Genomic DNA, 21,562 nt, shown 5'->3' on the forward strand with positions numbered 1-21,562 from the left:
GCATAGGGAACTGGTTTGGTCTACAAGGCCAGCAGGATATAGGACAATAATTTTTATTTGACTGCTGAGACCTCCACTGATCACATGGACTGGGTTTCGGTCCTCACTAATTGATGGAGCAGAATGTGGCAATCCATTCAATATGGTGGAAGCAATTCAAGGTGTATGAGTGCGCTGAGGACAGTTGAGCGTGTAATAATTCATTATAATGTAGCATTTCCTCCTTTTATTCATTGGGATAATATAGGACCTTCCTGGCAGCAGGAGTGACTACTCGTACTCTCCTACCACAAAGAGGTAGTACAGTTAATTGAAGAAAATCCATGATGGTACAACACTGGGGGGAAATAGAAGAAACTGTTATACTTATGCCTCCTGAGGGCAACCCTGGATCCCACAGTGAGTGTTGGTTCCCTGGTGTTACTGCCCTACTCGTTGGTGATGACACCACATTCATTGGGCATGTAACGTGTAACATCAGCACCCAAAATCCATGTGGAGTGGAAGCCCACGGAAACACTTGGTGCGAGAACCATGGATGCCCCCTGGAGGGGTAAATATCATAGTTTCCATAGAAAGCCCCTTAAAGTAGGCGTCATTGTTCATAATTGTAGCCCACCCAATCAGCGATAAAAATTCTGTCAATAGTTAAGAAAATAATGAGCAGATTTAGCGGTCCATAGGTTATGTCTATATATAATTACTTTACATGTTCAGTATAAAAGTAACCAAAATTGAAATCACAAATCTTGCCTCTGGGAAAGATATGTTACATGTGAGCGAGTGCAATAATTATGCATTTTACTTTTGTAAAAGCCTTAGTCGCCTAGAGGAATATTCGCAGGTGATTTCGGCATGCTTGAAGCACTACGGTCCTCACATGAAGACTCACTTCACATAAATAACATTATTCCTCTTATATTGATGTGGGTTATCTGAAGGAAGAAAGTATGAGATCATCAGAGGAAAGAAAGGGAGGCAAAAAGCCGAAAGAACGCAGTACGGGAACCTTTCTGTTTCTACTTTTATGGTTTTTCGAGCTCTTTGACCAGCCATTACTGAGATCATCCATGAGGCCACGAGTTACCATTTAGATACAGATACGCACTGGTCATCTCTCCCCATCGGGATATTTGGTGGGAATCTAATCTTCCAAACACATTGGATGATGTCTCTTGACTAAATTTGAACTTTTTGAGGTCAGAATCCACGAATGGACCCTCTCGTAATCTCATTGTCCATCATGTTCCCTGGGTTGTGTACAATATACCTCTCTCAGAGAGGACCTTATTACTTTATATCACCTCCATTAAACAATGTATTTCCATTGTACAATTTTCTCAGCATTTTTGGAGATCTGTGTAACCCTATCTTTGTGTGTGTTTTTAGTAGCAGCAGGACTGTTAATGCTGGAATTATATTCCAGTATTGTAGGTTGTTTAAGTGCTGAGCCCTTTTCCACAGATCTTTTCCTCTGCTCTGAGTCATAGAGGCACATTTATTTACCTGTCCAAATTGCGACACAATTTGAAAGTTAAATCCCGCGCTCTGTCCAAATCTGTCGAATTGTCTGAAGGCACGCCCCCCCCCCCCCCCCCCCGATTTCTGTCGAACACAATCCCCTGATAAATACCTGCCCCAGCGGTGCAAATCTCAAAAATATCGGGAAGTGCGACGAAAATGTGATCCGTGGACCCTTAGTAAATAAACCCCATAGTTGTAGAATTCTAGGAAGGCCCTTAGGGAACAGACGCATCAAAGAACTGGTTGTCAATGCGGGAGTGTAAGTATGACTGTTTCCTTTCTTACCCCATGAAGCTTACCCTTCAGCAACCGTCTTCAAAAAAGTACAACCACTTTTTAAGTAGGAGTTCTTGTTCACAATTGTACCGTACTATCAAAAATTTCAGAGCCAATTTGGGATTTTAGATGTAACTAGTGGTATCCAACTAGAACTGAGAAGAGGGGATCGGCTCTGAAACAGCTCAATGAACGGGTGCAGAGGAGAGCAACAAAGATTATTAGGGGAATGGGGGGACTAGAATACACTGACAGATTACAGAATTTGGAATTATTCAGTTTAGAAAAAAGACGACTGAGGGGAGACCTCATTACAATGTACAAATACCTGAACGGACAGTACAAGGATCTCTCCAAAGATCTTTTTATACCCAGGCCTGTGACCAGGACAAGAGTGTCCTCCTCAACAATAAACTGGAGTGGGCAGAGAACATAAACGCACTTCACAGGAGGGGTCAGAGCCGGCAACACCTGCTGAGGAGGCTGAGGGCATTCGGAGTGCGGGGGGCTCTTCTTAAGACCTTCTTCAACTCTGTAGTGGCACCAGCCATCTTTTTTGGCATAGTCTGTTGGGGAAGCAGCATCTCAGCGAGGGAGAGGAGCAGACTGGACAAATTGATTAGGAAAGCCAGTTCTGTCCTGGGGGGTCCTCTTGACACAGTGCAGGTGGTAGCTGAGAGGAGGACACTGTGTAAGTTGAAGTCTATTCTGGAGAATAGCTCCCATCCCTTGCATGAGACTGTGGTGGCATTGGGGAGCACATTCAGTGACCGACTGATTCACCCCAAGTGTGAGAGGGAGCGTTATCGTAAGTCCTTCCTCCCCGCTGCCATCAGGCTGTTCAACAAACAAGGCCCAAACTGAAGTAACCTGCGCCCCCCACCTAACCAGTCCCTGCAGGTCCCATCCACAGACTAAACATCAAACTGCCGATCATTGCTTGTCTCTTTTTTGTCTTTTTATCCCCATTTTCTTTTTGTTCATTTATCCCTAATATTCTCTGTACCCTCTCTGCTGCTGTAACGCTGTGAATTTCCCCACTGTGGGACTAATAAAGGATTATCTTATCTTATCTTATCTTATCTTACACCTAGAGGAGAGGCGATTTACCATCACCATAGACAAAGGTTCTTTACTGTAAGAGCAGTGAGACTATGGAACTCTCTGCCGCAGGAGGTTGTTATGGTGGACTCTATGTACATGTTCAAGAGAGGCCTGGATGACTTTCTGGAGAAAAAAAATATCACGGGTTATGGGGATAAAACATTTATTTAATTCTTAAAGGTTGGACTTGATGGATTTGCATCTTTTTCCGGCCTTATATACTATGAACAGAGCACAGCATAGGGAGGGCACATCCTTACGATACTGAAATATTATGGAGACTCAAAGCATACACAAAAATATAATAACACATCTGTATAGCCCTTCTACCTACTCTAATGATTAACATCTCTGTATTGCAAAATTCAACAACTTCAAAGCACAAGTACAATCCCATATTGTATGTTATCTACCTAAGGATTCAAGATGACCTCTGCAGCAGATGAGGAAACTTTGGTACTAATTGTGTAGGACGAAGCTTTTTGCTCTCTTTGTGCCGTTTGAGTTGAGAGACATTTGGTACAAGCTGGGACTGTGCATAATAAAACGGCAATAAATGAAAACACACGAAAACATTCTCAAATGAACATAAAAGCAACATCAGCGCTCACTTCGCCTTCCATTAGATGCTCCTGATTTTACACTAGTAATGGAAGAAACCCACTTGACTTGGACATATTATGTATATAAAAGATTTTATATAGTGCTGCTAATGCACCTACCAAGCGCCTTTACTTTGCTTTAACTTTTTAATTGACCTTAGATTACAGAGTTTGGGGTTTTGAGTTAAAGCTTCTGATTATGTTTTTCGCCTCAGACTGGACATCCTGTTTTCTGTAAAAATTTTCAAACATGTTTTTAACAGAAAACATTAATTAAACCGAAAGGAGATAAAAGGAAATGACCATTACAAAAGGTCTTAAATAAAATATAACGCTTAACAACCTCTGCAAAAAGCATAATTTGGGGGAAGGTGGAGAAGCGTGGAAACTAGAACTAGTTTACTAATTTGTACAGAGAAAATTTTCAACAAAAAAAATAGTCTTTTTCAGGTGACGATCCGAGGTTTAGATCAGATTTTGCAATAAGCTTTTCAATTATGTGTAGTGTGTGATTGGTGCACCCAATATTCAAAAGATCATCCTTAATGGAATATATAAGGTTCTCCTGTGGAGTGGTGGCAATTTTTTATAGAAAAAAGGAAAAGTTCAGCTCACCACTTATAATAGTTGTCTTGCAGTCTTTGCCGATGTATGGCAATTTTTTATAGTGGTCATTAGGACAGGGAGCACATAACACTCCAATGGGTGCAATAAAGTTCTGTTAGAGCGGTAAATCTCAGCACTAGTATTAAGCAGACCCAAAGTTTGCAGGTTCGGGGATGGTTCGACTCAACTCCCCCCATTCAGGGCCGGCGCCAGCACTGAGCATTATTGGGCAAGTGCCGGGGCCAGAGCTGCTGGTGGGCCCATATAAGGCTGTATATAAGGATTTCATGGGGATGAGGGGCTGTATCTAATGAGTCCATAGGGGGTGAGGGGGTCTGTATATAAAATAACCATGAGGGGGTCTGTATATAAAATAACCATGATGGGTCTGTATATAAAATATCCCACTAGGGGGCTGTTTGGTATGATAAACTAGGGAATATTTTAGGGAACAGGAGATTGTTTTAGTTTCTGAAATTTTAATACCACCACTGCAAAGGGCCCACTGAGGAGCTGAAACCTGGTACCGACCCTGCCCCCTTAATGCCAGCGATTATTGCTGGCACAGTTGCCAGCAACATTCAAATTACCCACACGCATTTTGGGGAGGATCGTTGCTCCCTGATGATGTCAGGTTTGTGTCACTGGTGACTTTGCCCGGAAAGCTTTTTTAAACCTGAATTTCAACTGCTCATCACTACTCACCACAGAAAATTCATAGAAGCCCCAATGCAGCTATCTGAAACGCCTGGCAATGCCATGGTCCAAATCCAACCAATGGAGAAAAACCGTCTCTAAGAACAGCTTCAATAAAGGAGGACCCTTTACCACCTAAAACCGCTCCTGTTTTTGATCCTTTTATAGGTAAAGGGGTTTGATCAATGTTCTTACTGGTATGGCCTCAATTTATTCAATAATCTATTCTAGTTTTTTGCCTAGCAAATACAAATTTTAATAATAATAATAAAAATGATGATGATAAAACACTGTTTTAAATGGCTAAATGTTACGATATGTTAATATTTGGTGCTCAAAATTTGATTGGACCACCAACTCTCCAGAAGAACCTCTGAAGTCCAAGTCTTCACAGAATTAGGACTCCTGACATAAAATGTAAAGGTCCTCTTTGCAATGGCATTGAACTTTTCTAGGTGGACGACTCTCAACACAACAATAGTCAGGAGTGGTTTAAGAAATGGACTCTGGGCTGTATGAAAATTGTGCGCCCCTCCTCCACAAATCTAATATTATTTATTGGTTTGACATATACTGCCTGTATACAGTAATGGCTTTCAGTTCTGCAGTTTAAGGACCTGGCACACATGTATATGGATTTTAGGACTTGGAAGTTTGTCTCTTTAATATCTCTGCAGCGTAATATCAAATCCATTTCGGAATTTAGGTGGCCATGGGCCCCCTATAAGCCTAGGGCCCCAGGCTGCCATCCAAACCCCCTATATAATAATCTGCTACTGACAATGGTTCTATAATTTTCTGAAAGGTGGAGTTGGTGGTAGAGGTGAAAGGTCCACTTTAAAGGGAACCTACCACCACAAATCTACCTATAAAGGTAGATCGGTTGCTAGGTGGATTTTGATAAGTTTTATTAGGCAGATATGTAAATTTTCTTATGCAGCTACTGGGGCGTGGAGTAGCCACAGCTGAGGTTACACGGCGCGGTTACTCCACGCCCCAGTAGCCTCTTTTCTCCTCCTACCGAAAATCTTTGGCGCGCAGCTCCTCATACCTGCGCGCCCTCGTCCGACGAACCTGCCGTCTGCACATGCGCAGAATAGCAGACCCGCGTCTGTGCAGCTCCGGCTTTGGAGCAGTGACCATCCTATCCTCACGTCCTATTGATCCACCTACCACCCGATCTAGCTTTATAGGTAGATTTGTGGTGGTAGGTTCCCTTTAACTTATAACAGCAATAATATCACACAGGTCAACTTTAAATAACAGAATATGGTGTAAACCATAAAAATAAAGCATGGATGAAATAATATGGTGCAAACCATAAAAATTAAGCAATGTAAACATGTTATGTCGATATTTGATGCCCAAATGAGCATGAGCCCTGAAAGTCTTCCCTATAAACTAGTAGCCCTTACTTGAGACTGGTGGCTTCAATGCCGAATCAGCTCCATGCTCCTAATTATATTGTATTGTTTATAGTACTGGTTTCTTCATATGGGGAAATGCCCCCCCTCCTAATGTGTCTTAAACAGAATGTACATTTTTCGGACCCCAGTCCTTTAATAAGGAACTAAATGTCAAGTAGAATAATTTTTCGTCCAGAGCCTCGATGTTGCTGTCGATGAAGTACAATGGACACAATGTACTGATTATACTTGTGCACATAACTATTAAGAAACCGCTGTATGAATAGATGATAGCATATTGCAACGTAAGGGCTTAAATACAGAATGAGCCCAGCACACTAGAAATCCTTCATATTTCATACATCACTTATACAAACATAACAATAATTAAACATTCTCCAAGATGAGGCTTCAATAAATCAAAAGGTGTTTTGCTGCTCTTTTTATTTTCACTGTCTGTCTTCTTTACAGGGGTACCTGGGAGAGGGTCAAACATAGAGGGGGAGCGTTCTGCCCCAGCTGGAGACAGTCTTTGTGTAATTAACCTCTAAGCCAATGCCCCAGTGGATTCTGCCTGGCAGATCAAAGCGCTCACATCTTTGTCTGAAGAGCAGCCGAGGGAACTGGAAACGTGCAGGAAAGAAGAGTGAGCGGACCTACTGTAGAAGCAACATCTAATTTATCCGAAGGAAAAACAGAACCCTACCACTAATGTACTTCTATACAATGCACACATCTTACTATGATCCAGGTACATACATTATAATAACATGGCCACGCATCCAAAGGAAGGAATCTTCTAGGAACCATGTATTAGTCATCCAAAATCATGCTCCTCACTCAAATGTATAGGTATAAGGCCACCCATAAGTACATACTGTAGGAGGTAAATTATTAAAAGTTGATTATTCTGGTCTGAACAGTATATTTTTCTACTTACCTTAGTTATTTTACCCCTCTCATCTTCTATAACTCTATAAGTATTTATGTATTTTTATCATTAAACCTGCCTCTAACTGTGTAACAATTGGCGGAACACTATGTACAAAACAATCCCCCCCCCCCAGGGGATCAATAAAGTTGTATTGTATTGTATAACAAAAACCCTGACCATACACACCACTTATTTTCTGGACTTTGTAGAAGGTATTATGGAAAGCACCTACAAATATTGTAATTAGTATTCAGTAGTTCTCTTAGCTTATCATGGTTATGGGTAATAGTTGCATGTACAGAAATTGATTGGCTATATACCAGATTGGTGTCCGACCACAGGGGATGAATGGATTGATGCATCATTTATCAGCTCCATAGACTTTGGGGCTCATTTACTAAGGGACCGAATGCCGCACTTTCGTCGGGTTTCCCGAATATTTCCGTTTTGTGCTGAATTTCCCCGGGATTTTGGCGCCGGCATGCACGCGACAGGAATCGGGGGACGTGGCCGTCAGACAACCCGACGTAATCGGACAAAACGCGGAATTTAAAAAAGGTTTTATGTTGCAAGATCCAGCACTCACATACACCTGGAAGAAGAAGGTGAACTCCGGCGGACCTCAACGCAGCAGTGACTCAGGAAGGAACTCGGATGCACGATCTTAGTGAATCGCGCCAGACCCAAATCCACGTCGGACAACGCACAGTGAGATCGTGACGGGACCGGGTAAGTAAATCTGACCCTTTGTATGAATTGGTAGCAGGCAGACGCAAAAAACATAGCAGTGAGTAGTGGTAGCTGAATGTGTCGATTCGTTTAGTACTCAATCAATAAGCATTTTTCCAAACAGCATTTTAATTAAGAAAAAAATTATTTCAGTGGAGGTAAAAAGTTTGAGTTACATCTGTGTCTTGGTCTTCTTCAGTCAATGTGAGAATGCACTGAATTCTGGTTCTTTTCAGTCGTAAGTCTGAACAGTGTTATATTTTCAGGACTACTGGCTCTTTGTAATCCTTGCTTTGAACCAGCAAGAGTTAAGGTTCTCTCATCTTGAGAGCCCTACCTCTCTCACCTGGAGCAAACTCTTATTTAAACCCCCTGTGCACCAACCTCCTTTACTTCTCAAACAGTTTTTCTGCTAACTTTCTGTCGCTGGTTATCTTAATTTTCCTCTTTACTTCTGAGTTTTCAATATTGGCTTACGCTTTTGACTATTCTCCTGGATATTTCATTTAGTATTTTTCTTGTTTTCTTGTTGTGATCCAGATAGTTATTCTTCCCTTTCTGTTGTTTGTTTGTCTGTCTTGTTTCATGTCTACACTTTGGCCAAGTTACTGGTCAACGTGTAGGGTGGTCACATTAAGCAGACAGGGACTTGCAGGGGGGGGGGCTCAGAATTAGGGATCACTGTCCTTGTCCATGTTCTTACAGTGGCATAAAGTGATTGTCTCCACCACCATATGTTCCACCCCTGCCTAGAGGCTTACCTTAAAGGCAGCTCTTCATGGTGAATGGTCTATCCTTGGGATATTGGTGGGGCACAGCCACAAAAGAGTGTATAAAGCCATCTTCTTGCAGTGATATTACAGCTAGTGATAATGCCTTATTAAAGCAAAGTAGACATATACAAGTAGGTTCTATGTTGTAGGCTGTATCCACCCACCAGAACAATACAGCAGCAGAAGGAGAAAAGTATCAATCACTATTTAAAAAGATCAATCATTATTTATTTTTTTCTGTCACCATACTAAGCCCATGACTACTTTCTGAGGCTGCCACTGTATGAGGGGTTGTTTTTTTGCAAGAGCAGTTGCGTTTATTAATTACAACATACATAAATATGTGCCATGCATACATAAAAGTTATGAAGTAACTATTATTAGTGCTTTCTGTTGGACGAGAGATAAAAACCTGCTTTGCTAACTATAGTTTTGTTAGTTAAATTGTAGAATTTTTCATGTAGGTTAAAGGATATGAGCCTATGAGACTTACTTATAGATCCAGGGACTGTGACAGTGTTAATCTTTTTATATTTGTTATCCATGGCCTTCTTCTTTTTAAAATCAACTATAAAAATTATGCTAATGAGTGTGAGGGGCTATTCTAGCCCCTCGGTGATCTGGCTTTCCCTCCTGCTTCTTCAGCACTTATGCAGTAAACGGGAATAATAAACGGTGCCTGGATCTATCAGTAAGTGTCCCTGGTTTATCATGATTTATTGTGATGGTAGGTTTTCTTTAAGTAACATTTATTTCACATGTCATTTTGAGTATAGTGATAACAAATATGTACTGTATTGCATAATTTAATTAATTCCTTTATTTATATAGTGCATACAGATTACGCAGTGCAGCACATAGTTTGCCAAATCAGTCCCTGTCCCCAATGGGGCTCACAATCTGATCAACCTACCAGTATGTTTTTGGAGTGTGGGAGGAAACTGGAGGACCCAGAGGAAACCCACTCAAACCCTGAGAGAACATGCAAACTCTTTCCAGATGTTGACCCTGGGACTTGAACCCAGGTCCCCAGCGCTGCAAGGCTGTAGTGCCAACCACTAACCTGCCGTGCATAGTTTTTTATGCTCTATTACTTTTTTTTTGCCACTCATAACCAATGCAACAAGGCTTGTGTCCAGGTTCATTTGCAGCAAAAAGTCTAAAAGAAAAGCCAAAAGTTACACCAGCCAGGTCAGGAAACATGTATCACAAGAAAAAAAACATGAAGCTACATAAGGCGCAAAAAAGACCTAACAGAAGTCTCAATTATACACCAAAGAAAAAAAGAAAAAGATATATGTCCCCCATTGACTTTAAATAGAGTTTTTGGCCGCTTTTTTTTACAGTGCAGTGCGCAAATGAAGTGATATTGTATTTTAATATATGGGTTCATTATGTCATTATGTTAAGTCATAGGAGAAATCTGTAATTGTATTTATTATCACGATATCTTATACAAAATAAAATCAATTGCTATTTTATATTGAAAAATGTTTTTAGCTTTTATTACTTTTGTGTAATTTTTTTCTATTCACTACAGGCAGTCCCCGGGTTATGTACAATATAGGTTCTATAGAACTTTTCTTAAGTTGAATTTGTATGTAATGTCAGATTTTGTTGTAAATGTGACAAAAGGATTGTCAGAATTTCGGGGTGCCATAGGCACAAGGATTAACAATAAAGCTTCATGGCATACACCTTTGATAAATCTTATGTTGACCATTGCATCCTAGGGCAAAGTTCAATAAATTACCAGCATCCCGAGAACTTCACCAGAGGTCACAGTTTGTAGAGAGGTCCATTTGTAACAAGGTGTCATCCGTAATCATTAGGAGCCCTTTTTCTGGCTCCCCCATGTCCCCATAGAGAATAGTGTCCACATTGCCAAAGAGGTTTTATACTAAAAAGAAAAGTTAGATAAAAGTTAGATGAGAGTTTACCTTTCCCCCCACCCCGAGGAAACCGCTCCATCATGCGTCTATTTCAAATTTTTAAAAAGACCATATCCCTCCTATTTAAAAAAGGCGCATGGAGGAGCTTTTTCCTGAGGTTGGGGAATCCCTCCTCATTGGTCTCTCCCATGGGACAAGGCTCTGAAAAGAGAAAAGTAAACTTTCATCTTTTATCGAAAAAAAGACTGTTTTTGTAATGATGGCTCGGGGATTCAGGGGCAACTAACCAGACAGTGAGCCCTAAGTCTGAGCCCCCCAATGCTGTCACCTGCCTACTTGCCTCCGGTATCCTATTGATACGGGACAACCACGAAGACGATCCCTTCCTAGGCTACAGTGCAGACAAAAAACACGACAAACAAACAATACACACAGGTAGCGAAGTCAGGTAAACCGGGTCACAACGGAGAGAGCAATATATAAGCAGAATCAGAAAGCGAAAGCCGAGGTAAGTAACGAAAGCCAAAGTCAGAATGCCAGAGAAGTCAATATCAAAACAAAACGCTGAAAGGACTGGGGAGCTGAAAATACGAATATTACCAGCGCTGGGGAACCTGTGCTGGGAAGTAATATAGGTGACTGGGGAACCTCCCCTCAAGGTGACTGGAGGAGAGATCTGTCATTCACAGCAGGTTAACTGTTGCTAGACTGCAGGGAAGCGGGTGTGGTGCAACAATCAACCCTGCAGCAATCTCAGTCCCAGTTCACACACAGGAACACTGAACAACCTCAACGCCTTCTAAGCCGCATACCGCGGACAGAAGACGATACAGGCAAAGACGTAACAGTACCCCCCCTTTTACGAGGGGCCACTGGACCCTCATTATTCCCACCTGGTTTAGAAGGATTTCGGCAGTGGTATATGTTGAGGAGACGTGGAGCATGGAGATCTTTACCAGAGACCCAGGTACGATGTTCCGGGCCATAACCTTTCCAATGGACCAGATATTGGACAGAGTTTTGTACCCTGCAGGAATCCAAAATCTTTTCTACCTCAAACTCTAGTTCACCTTGGACCACCACAGGAGCTGGTGGTTTAGTCACGGGTAACACGGGAGGGATATATTTTTTCAGAAGAGATTTGTGAAAAACATTATGAATGCGAAGAGAGCTAGGTAATTGTAACCTAAAAGAGACGGGATTAATAATTTCGTTAATCGTGTATGGCCCAATAAATCGAGGAGCAAATTTCCCAGATGGCACTCTGAGACGCAAATTTCTTGTAGATAGCCACACTCGTTCCCCCACATTATATTCAGGACCGGGAGATCGTTTTTTATTAGCCTGACGCCGTTGGGTATCTTGGGCTTTCACCAGGTTCGACAGAACCCGTGCCCAGACTGAGCTCAGCCTTTGGAACGTTGCTTCGGCGGAAGGGTTAACAGACTCAATGTCTTGGCAGGACGAAAACTTTGGGTTGAACCCGCAATTACAAAAGAACGGCGACATTTTAGATGAGGTACTAACCCTGTTGTTTAAGGCAAATTCGGCGACCGGGAGAAAGGATCTCCATTTCTCCTGGTTATCGGAAATAAAGCATCTTAAAAACTGTTCAAGCGATTGGTTAAGTCTCTCTGTCTGCCCATTAGTCTCAGGATGGAAAGCGGAAGAAAACGAAAGAGAGATTCCCAATTGACCACAAAATTCTCTCCAGAATTTAGAGACAAACTGTACCCCCCGATCAGAGACAATATTTTCTGGTATACCATGAAGACGCAAAATATTGTTTATGAACAATGAGGCCAATAATTTAGCACTGGGTAATTTCCTGAGGGGTACTAAATGACACATTTTCGAGAATCGGTCACAAACCACCCAAATGACAGTTCTCCCTTGAGAAACAGGTAAGTCAGTTATAAAGTCCAATTGGTCAGATCAGCACCCTTTTTAGTGAGATCCGTCAACGGCTTAGCCACAACAGAAAAATTCTTAATAAATTTGCGGTAATAGTTGGCAAACCCTAAAAACCGCTGAAGGGCTTTAAGAGTGTTGGGATGTTCCCATTTCTCGATAGCCGTGACCTTAAGTGGATCCATACAAAAAGATTTAGGGGTGATAATATAACCCAAAAAAGTAATCTTTTGGACCCCGAACAGACATTTAGCACATAAGGAATTCTTACGTAATCTAGAGAGAACATCCCTGATCTGTCGGATATGGGTTGACCAGTCAGGGGAAAAAATCAGAATATCATCCAGATAGACTACCACATATTGACCCAGGATATCACGAAAAATATCATTCACAAATTCTTGAAATACTGCTGGTGCATTACACAACCCGAAGGGCATCACACAATATTCAAAGTGTCCTTCGGGGGTATTAAAAGCAGTTTTCCACTCGTCCCCCCTTTTGATGCGAATCAGGTTGTAGGCACCACGGAGGTCAATTTTGGAGAACCAGCGGGCACCCACCACCTGGTTAAGCAAATCAGGGATAAGAGGAAGTGGGTATTGGTTTTTGACAGTGATGTTATTCAGTTCACGGTAATCAATACAGGGTCTAAGTCCACCATCTTTTTTCCCAACAAAGAAAAAACCAGCCCCCATAGGGGAATTCGAGGGTCGTATATGACCCTTTTGAAGGCTCTCTTGTATATACTCTCGCATAGCCTCTCGTTCTGGGGAAGACAAATTAAAAATCCTTCCCTTGGGATATTTAGACCCGGGAATGAGATCGATCCCACAGTCATAAGGCCTATGTGGAGGCAGGGACTCGGCAGTCTTTTTATCAAAAACATCAGAGAAATCAGAGATAAATTCAGGCAGAGTTTCCTCCTTTGACTGACATTCAGAGAGGAACAGCGTATTACAATGGGAGGAACACAGCGGATCCCATTTAACCAGTTCACCAGTGGTCCAATTAAATACAGGATTGTGTACAGATAACCATGGAAACCCCAAAATGACATCAGCGGACAAGTTTTTTAAAACAAAAAACACTACCCGTTCGGTGTGAATAGCACCAACCTGCATGGTTATCTGTGGAGTTCTGAAACAAACTCTACCCCCCTTAAAGGGGTAGAATCTGCCCCCACAACCAGGACAGGAGGATTCTGGTTAACCAACTCCAGCCCTAGGGCTGAAACAAAAGCAAAGTCAATAAAATTAGCAACGGATCCAGAATCAACCATAGCTTGTCCAGATATAGACTTATCTTTAGCAAACAGAGACACTGGCAACAAAATTTTAGATACCGAGTCGGAAGATACCTGTGCGCCTGAGTGACACTCCCGATTACCACTCAGGCGCTGAAGTTTTCCGCCTGTGGCCTGGGTCTGGTAGGGCAGCCTCTCAAGAAGTGTCCAGATTCACCGCAGTAAAAGCAAAGACGATTCTTCTGGCGATGCTCTTTCCGGGTTTTGGCTCTCGTCGTGCCCAACTGCATAGGTTCTTGTTCAGAAATAGGAGAGACAGAGTTTTTAGGAGAAAGTAAAGGTGACCCGGAGGAGTGACTCGCACCTACTCTATCTTTTTGTCTGTCCCGTAGGCGACGATCAATGCGGACTGCTAAGGCCATGGTTTGCTCCAGTGAGTTTGGATCAGGATGACCAATCCAGGCATCCTTTACAGGTTCTGACAGGCCTTTTCTGAAGAGGGCTTTCAGGGACGGTTCACACCAGTTCAAGGTTACGCAGTGTTTGCGGAATTCCATGCAGTATTCCTCCACAGAGCGGGTACCCTGCGAAAGAGACAGCAAACTGGATTCCGCAAGCCCAACATGATCGGGTTCTGAGTATATGGCCCCCAAGGATCGAAAAAAGCGTTCCAAAGAGGACCACTCCTCTGCGACTGGAGGTAGTTTCAGGGCCCATGCCTGGGGATCCCCCTGGAGTAAGGAAATAACCACCCCTACCATTTGAGTCTGGAAGTATAACGGGTTAACCCGAAAATAAAGCAAACAGGATTCCCTGAAAGTCTCAAATTTCTCTCTATCACCTGAGAATCGATCCGGGAGTAACATTTTTACCTTGTTAATACTGGGGAGTGGAGGTTGTGGAGCAGCAGGAGACGTGGCAGGGGTCTCTGCTCTAAACTGAGTTAGAACATGGACCTGGTTAGCCAGATCAGCCACAATGCCTGCTAGGCCTTCCATGCGATGCACAAGATCCGGGATGGAGCTCATCCTGGCAGGTCCGGAAGACGTAGCAAACTAAGGATTTTAAAGGGCTGGTAATAATGTAATGATGGCTCGGGGATTCAGGGGCAACTAACCAGACAGTGAGCCCTAAGTCTGAGCCCCCCAATGCTGTCACCTGCCTACTTGCCTCCGGTATCCTATTGATACGGGACAACCACGAAGACGATCCCTTCCTAGGCTACAGTGCAGACAAAAAACACTACAAACAAACAATACACACAGGTAGCGAAGTCAGGTAAACCGGGTCACAACGGAGAGAGCAATATATAAGCAGAATCAGAAAGCGAAAGCCGAGGTAAGTAACAAAAGCCAAAGTCAGAATGCCAGAGAAGTCAATATCAAAACAAAACGCTGAAAGGACTGGGGAGCTGAAAATACGAATATTACCAGCGCTGGGGAACCTGTGCTGGGAAGTAATATAGGTGACTGGGGAACCTCCCCTCAAGGTGACTGGAGGAGAGATCTGTCATTCACAGCAGGTTAACTGTTGCTAGACTGCAGGGAAGCGGGTGTGGTGCAACAATCAACCCTGCAGCAATCTCAGTCCCAGTTCACACACAGGAACACTGAACAACCTCAACGCCTTCTAAGCCGCATACCGCGGACAGAAGACGATACAGGCAAAGACGTAACAGTTTTATTATAAATACACTTTGGCAATGTGCACACTATTCTCTATGGGGACATGGGGGAGCCATTTGGAAGCCCTCAATCTCCATGCTAAAGGAGAAGCATTTTTCAGGAAACACTTCGGATGCCACGGTCAGCATCTAAGGGGTAAACACCAATGATCAGTTTTATCACCAACAGTAGCCATTAGAGTGAGTGAGTCAGTTCTGAGTTCCTGTGGTAACTAAATCGGCAGGGCCGGCGCTGGGCATGTGCCGGAGCCCAAAGCTGCTGGGGGGGGGGGGCACATAAGGCTGTAAATAAGGAATCCATGTGGTCAAGAATGGCTGTATCTAATGAATCCTGAGGGGCTGTTTAGTATGATAAAGTATGGAACAGGAGACTTTTTTAGTTTCTGAATTTTTAATGCCGCCACGTGAGCTTGCTGCAAAGGGGCCTGTCACCCAGGGGCCTCCTTAAACCTGGAAATGACCCTGTACATTGGGAACAGATTCTGTGTCTGAAGATCATCCGGACATATCTGGACATATCTTTACATTCATTTGTGGCAACTTACTCCCCATTCCCAAGTACAGATCCTCCCTTTTGAGCAAAGGGGTTAATAAAGATCTTCAAAATTTGATCTAAGAAAGAAGGATAATGGATAATGCTGCTACGTCTTCTTGTTTGAAGGTCTGAAACTTTTCAGATGCTTAATAAGATTTATATTGAAAGACAAAAAGTCTACTAACAATCCCATTACAAGAAGTGCTCATAAAAATTACATTCCTCAATTGTTTTCCAATTCCCTAAAAAGTTTTTACGTAAAACTTTTGTTTATCCACATTAAAGTCTTTCATCCCTTATTAATTTATGTGATTATACAATTTTCATTGCAGGTAAGTAACACATGGAAGTGATACATTCTCCATTAATTCGATTATTGTCCATTAATGGGTGGAAGGTGGGAGATATTTGCTGCACTTAAGGTCACTAATGTAATGCCATAAGAGTAAAGTTATAATGTAAAATTGAGTGGATTTCCTAGCACATTTGTTTATGCATAAAAATAACAGATTACGAGAGGTCACAAGGGTCTCATAATGCAATAAGTGCACAAAAACCATGAACTTTAGAAGCGTGGAATGAAATTTTTAATTTTTATTTAATACAAGACAATGAAGAACGGAAAGAAATGGGAAAACTGTATTTCTGTGATCTATAACAATAGGATACGAAATATTACTAATCCGATCAACATTATAGATATAGGATGACTGCATTATAGTGGGGGTCAAACAAAAATATTGTAGGATTTAAAGAGGTTTTCAGGCAAAAAATATTGATTAGCGATTTTTACACTAGGTCATCATTACATGCTTTATGGGGTCTGACACCTTGTATCCAAGCTGTTCTCAGCAGTTATTAGACAGGAAATGGAAAAGGAAGCAGACAGCTCTGTTCTTTGCGTAGTGGTCCATGCTGGTTACTGCAAATCAGACCCCATTTACTTGAATGGCAATAAAACGGCACTTACTTGCTCAGCAACTATGCAGAGAACTAAGCTGATTGCTTGCTGTTTCAGCATCCATGTGTCGGAATGAATGTGTATTCAGACCTGTGCTACATTCTTGACTATTTTTTTCCTCATCACCCTGTACCTTGTCATCATCTTGGTTGGGACACAGTCATCCTCACTATGTTTGTGTATGTCTATTTATTTGCTGTCTGTCTCTCTCTGGACACATATTCAGAGTAGGGAAAGTCCTGGCAAGTAGGCAGGGATAGAGGTTCTGGGTGAGTTCTTTTAGATGAATATGCATTGGTGGGTTAAACAAGTCCATAATGTTGATGTGGTACCATCATAATGTGTGGCCAGCAGATCTTGACACATTTAACATTACTGAGTAACACAAAGGGGAACATTTACTTTCCCGTCCCGTCGCAATCCCCAAGGTGCGTTGTTCTACGAGGATTCAGAGCTGCCACGTTTCACTAAAATCGTGCGTCCAATTTCCTGCATGTGTCGCTTCCCCGTTGAGGTCCACCGAAGTTCACCTTCTTCTTCTTGGTTCATGTAAGTGCTTGGCTTGTGACACAATTTTGAATGTTAAATCCCGCGCGTTGTCCAAATCCGTCGGATCGTCCGACGGCCTGCCCCGATTTGTGTCGTGTGAAAGCAGGTGCCGATGCGCCAAAATCCGATCGCGTGCACCAAAAAAGCCCTTATAAATGCAGCGCACATCGGAAATCGTTGGATATTCCGATGATTGAGCCCCAATACCTTCTAGTAGATAAGTTGCATCTCTGAACACAAAGGGGAAAATTTTTCTTTTCTCTTTGTAGTTTCCCTGTTAGTATTGTTCCTCTTTTGTCTCATTTCTTAGTCTAATTTGTCTAAGATGGATTTCCCTTGTGATAAATTGTACCTCTGCCTGTTAGTCCATCATTGCGCAAATTTTAAAGACAAGTAATAATAAATCTCTGCCAAAGACTTCCCAAGATGCACAACAATCATAAAAAGATCTGTGCCTTTTGACAATTGTGGAACGTCTGAGACCTCAAATTAATTAGGGGTACCTAAAATTATAAGGTCTTCTCCCGCAGTTCTAGTAATACCTTCTAGCATCATACCTCCCTGTATTATCATTTGCATTGCCAGATGGTGTTGGACTTCTGGTCACATGACTGTTGAAACCAGTGGCATTGTCGATCACTGGTGGATCGGTGATTTTCAGTATGGTCCTGCTCCTGTGACCAATGTGCAAAAGTTGAAGCCAAGAGCCATTCCATTGGACATAGAAGCCACAGCAGGGTAAGTACAATTTTTATTTATACTTTTACATGTTTTTCAAGAAAATCCCCTAAAAAAAAGTGGATAAATGCCTGGAGCAATGAATGTTCTGCAGCTCACTGCATCCAAAATGCATCAGAAACGTGTGAGCACAACCTACAGCAACACAACGAGACTTCATACTGGGTAAGTAATAAATGAAACCAATGTTCACGCTCTTTAAATTAGATTAAAATATAAAACAGTGTAATAAGGTTCAAATCAATCATAAGTGCAAGGAAATAAGCACAAAACATAAAAAAAAGTTGAAAAAATACAGAATATAAGATTAAAAAAGGGCAATAATGAATGTGCCCCTTAATGTTTTTGAAAGAGATTATGAAATGATGTGACGGGCAACTAGTTCATTTTCTGTAGGAAGGAATCAGTATCAAAATCAATAACTAACCCTTCAGAGGAACATGATTTGTCTAAGAGGGTGGAAAAATCTTTGCAGCAGCTGGTTCACTTGGTAATCTATTATTTATGGTAGAGTTTGCAGGTTGCACAAAGGTAAGCACCGGAACAAGTGCAAAGGTCAGAATGGACACCTACACGTATATTTTTGGAAATGAATGCAGGGGTCATTACATTGACTTCTTTAGACATAAATCTAAATTTAGCAGTTTTTATTTTTCGATTTCATTTTTTTAAAAAACTGATTTCTTTTTTTTTCCAGTGGAATAAAAATTGCAAAATTGTTAATTTTTTTTAAATATGAAGATTCTTCTAATACACTTATTTAACTTTAAAGTTTTGTTCTGCCACATACATTCATGCACAGTCAAGTATGCGTCACTGTCCTCCAAATTTATAGAAGTAACTGTACACAGGGCCGCCATCAGGGGGGTTTAGTGTGACTGTGTTTAGGGGGCCCAGAGGAGGAGAAGGGGCCCCAGGTCCCAGGTGCAAGGAACTCACTATGCACCCGGGGCTGGATTATCACTATGTGGATAAGGCCTAACTTTAGTTTATGGGAAAACCCCTTTAATTAAGTGAAAATAATAGTTCTACAGATGTTTCCAGAGAAGAAGGCCACCACAGAACTATTACATACACAACTGAGCTGCCAGAGAATCTCTTCATACACACCTCAGCTGCCTCAGAACATCACTGCTGCTCCTCCTAATAATATACATTTCATCTGCAGAACCTCGTAATAAACACCTCGGCTGCTGCAGAAACTCATCATAAACACCTCAGCTGCTGCAGAACCTCTTAAATCACCTCTTTATTTATCCCACAAATGTAGCTTTATCCCTTCACACCCCTGCGCTTACCTGAGGGCACTGCCTGCTCCTATTTTCACTGTTATGTCCAGACCATGTAATGCACGCCGAAGGACCCAGTACTGACCCACAAGGCTCTGCCTACTCAGCCATAAAGCTTTTCCTCTTTTATAGTGTGACTGAAACTAGGAGTAAGGATTGTAGAGGGAGTTTACAACTCCCTGTACTGCACAGGACACCAATATTGCAGAGCATAAAGCAGGAGTTGAGGCCAGCAGGATGATGGGGCCCCCTCCTCCTGCTCACTGCTCTGGGCCCTGGGGCTCCTGCCCTGGGTGCAATCCTTATAAATCTGGCCCTTACAGTACTGTATACCCTACACATAAGGTATAACTTTGGGAGAACCCCTTTAAAGTTTATTCTCTACAGTATTTTTCCACAAAAGTGGCTGATCTATTCATCTATTTGGAAATTTGAAAATCTGTGTTGTCGACCAAATCAACCATTAAAGGAGTTGGCCACTGTGCCTCATGTTTTTGTAAGTTTGAGGGTCAGTTTATTAGATATTTTACCAATATACATCTATTAGTAGTTCTGCTCGGCTTGATATGTAAAGTGAAGCCCCCTGTCTTTTACCTCATCAGCCAGAGATTCCTGTCCGCAGATGGAGGGTCATGAATACTATAATAAGGTCCTGGCAGGGCGTTTGCTCATGGACAGATAAGATCCCATGACCACCCATCTGCGGCCATTTTATGGACAGGAATGTCCGGCCGATTAGGTAAAAGACAGGAGGCTTCACTTTACATATCAGGAAAGCGGAGCAGAACTATTAATAGATGTATATTGGTAAATTATCTTCTATCCTGCCCCCCCCCCAAACACACACTTACACACACATTACAAAATATATGAGGTAAAGTGGCCAACCCCTTTAATATCTAAATATCAATTTATAGAGTTAACAAATTTGTGGTTGGAAATGTATAAAAATAACTCAAGCAATTGTACAGTCCAATACAAAAGCAGGATTCTGGGTAGAGTTTATATATTTATATTTACTTATTGTAATATTAGAACATTGTTACAGACATACGTCCTAATTTAATCTTATCTAAATATTACAAAATCCTCGTAATGCATGCAGTTTATTAGGGTCAATAATTGTATCCAGTGACTTACACCCCTGGGAGTGTCAACTGAGACAAACATCTAAGAAACGTGATTGATTTAGCGAAGATCAGAGGAATAAGCTACTGTAGGGATTGGCCCAGGTTTATCTCCTTTACGTATTACAAGGAGAAAAGGGATCCAATGGCTTTGTATAAACGGATCGGCATCATCCATGGGACTATCTGTGGTAGCCAAGCACTATACTAGGTCGTCTTCATCGATGCCATAGGGAATAAATAAAGGAGCAATCCAAGTATGTTCTCATAATAAATGGGGGTCCCAGCAGTTACACCCCACCCAATTGTTATGCTTGATTGTTTGGATTTTGATATACTGTAAAAGAGGTATCCAGGATTTCTACTAAAAACAGTTCCACATCAGTCTACGTTATCATGTAGGTTGTTACATATAACTTCATTGAAAAGAGTGAAGAATTCTGTAGGAACTTTTGACACCTTAGACATCATCGAGAGCCATCCTGCATCTGTTCTACTATCAGTATGAGATATGGATTAGATTAGAGACACCATAGTCACTGGGCATCCAGGGTCTGGGTCCTTCTCTTGTAACACTTGGTTGGGAAGTAAGAGGTCTCCTTATGGAGTTCTCCTTATGCCAATTAAGGCAGCCTTGTCAGCGTGTGGAGACTTATAGCTCAGGCGCTCCACTAGGGGACTCTTGGAAATTTGTGAATAAGTTTTGCAGGATAGGATACCGATTTAGCTAAAGATCTGAGCCGAACCGGCATCGTGACACACTAATAGGTGACACCCCAGTGTAACAAACCGCGGTCGGAGTCGGCTCAGATCGTGGGTGTTTAACCCATTAAATGCCACAGTCTGCACGACCGCAGCATTTAACATGCTTTTGGGGGGTCTTTCCCCAAAGATCTCCCCCCCCTCACTGTTTTCGGGGGGCGTCGATTGTTGTAGGCACTGCCTGAAAGATGGAGTCTATAACGCCATCTTAAAGGCAC

The sequence above is a fragment of the Engystomops pustulosus genome, chromosome 9 (assembly GCF_040894005.1).
Source record: "Engystomops pustulosus chromosome 9, aEngPut4.maternal, whole genome shotgun sequence".
Lineage (NCBI taxonomy): Eukaryota > Metazoa > Chordata > Amphibia > Anura > Leptodactylidae > Engystomops > Engystomops pustulosus.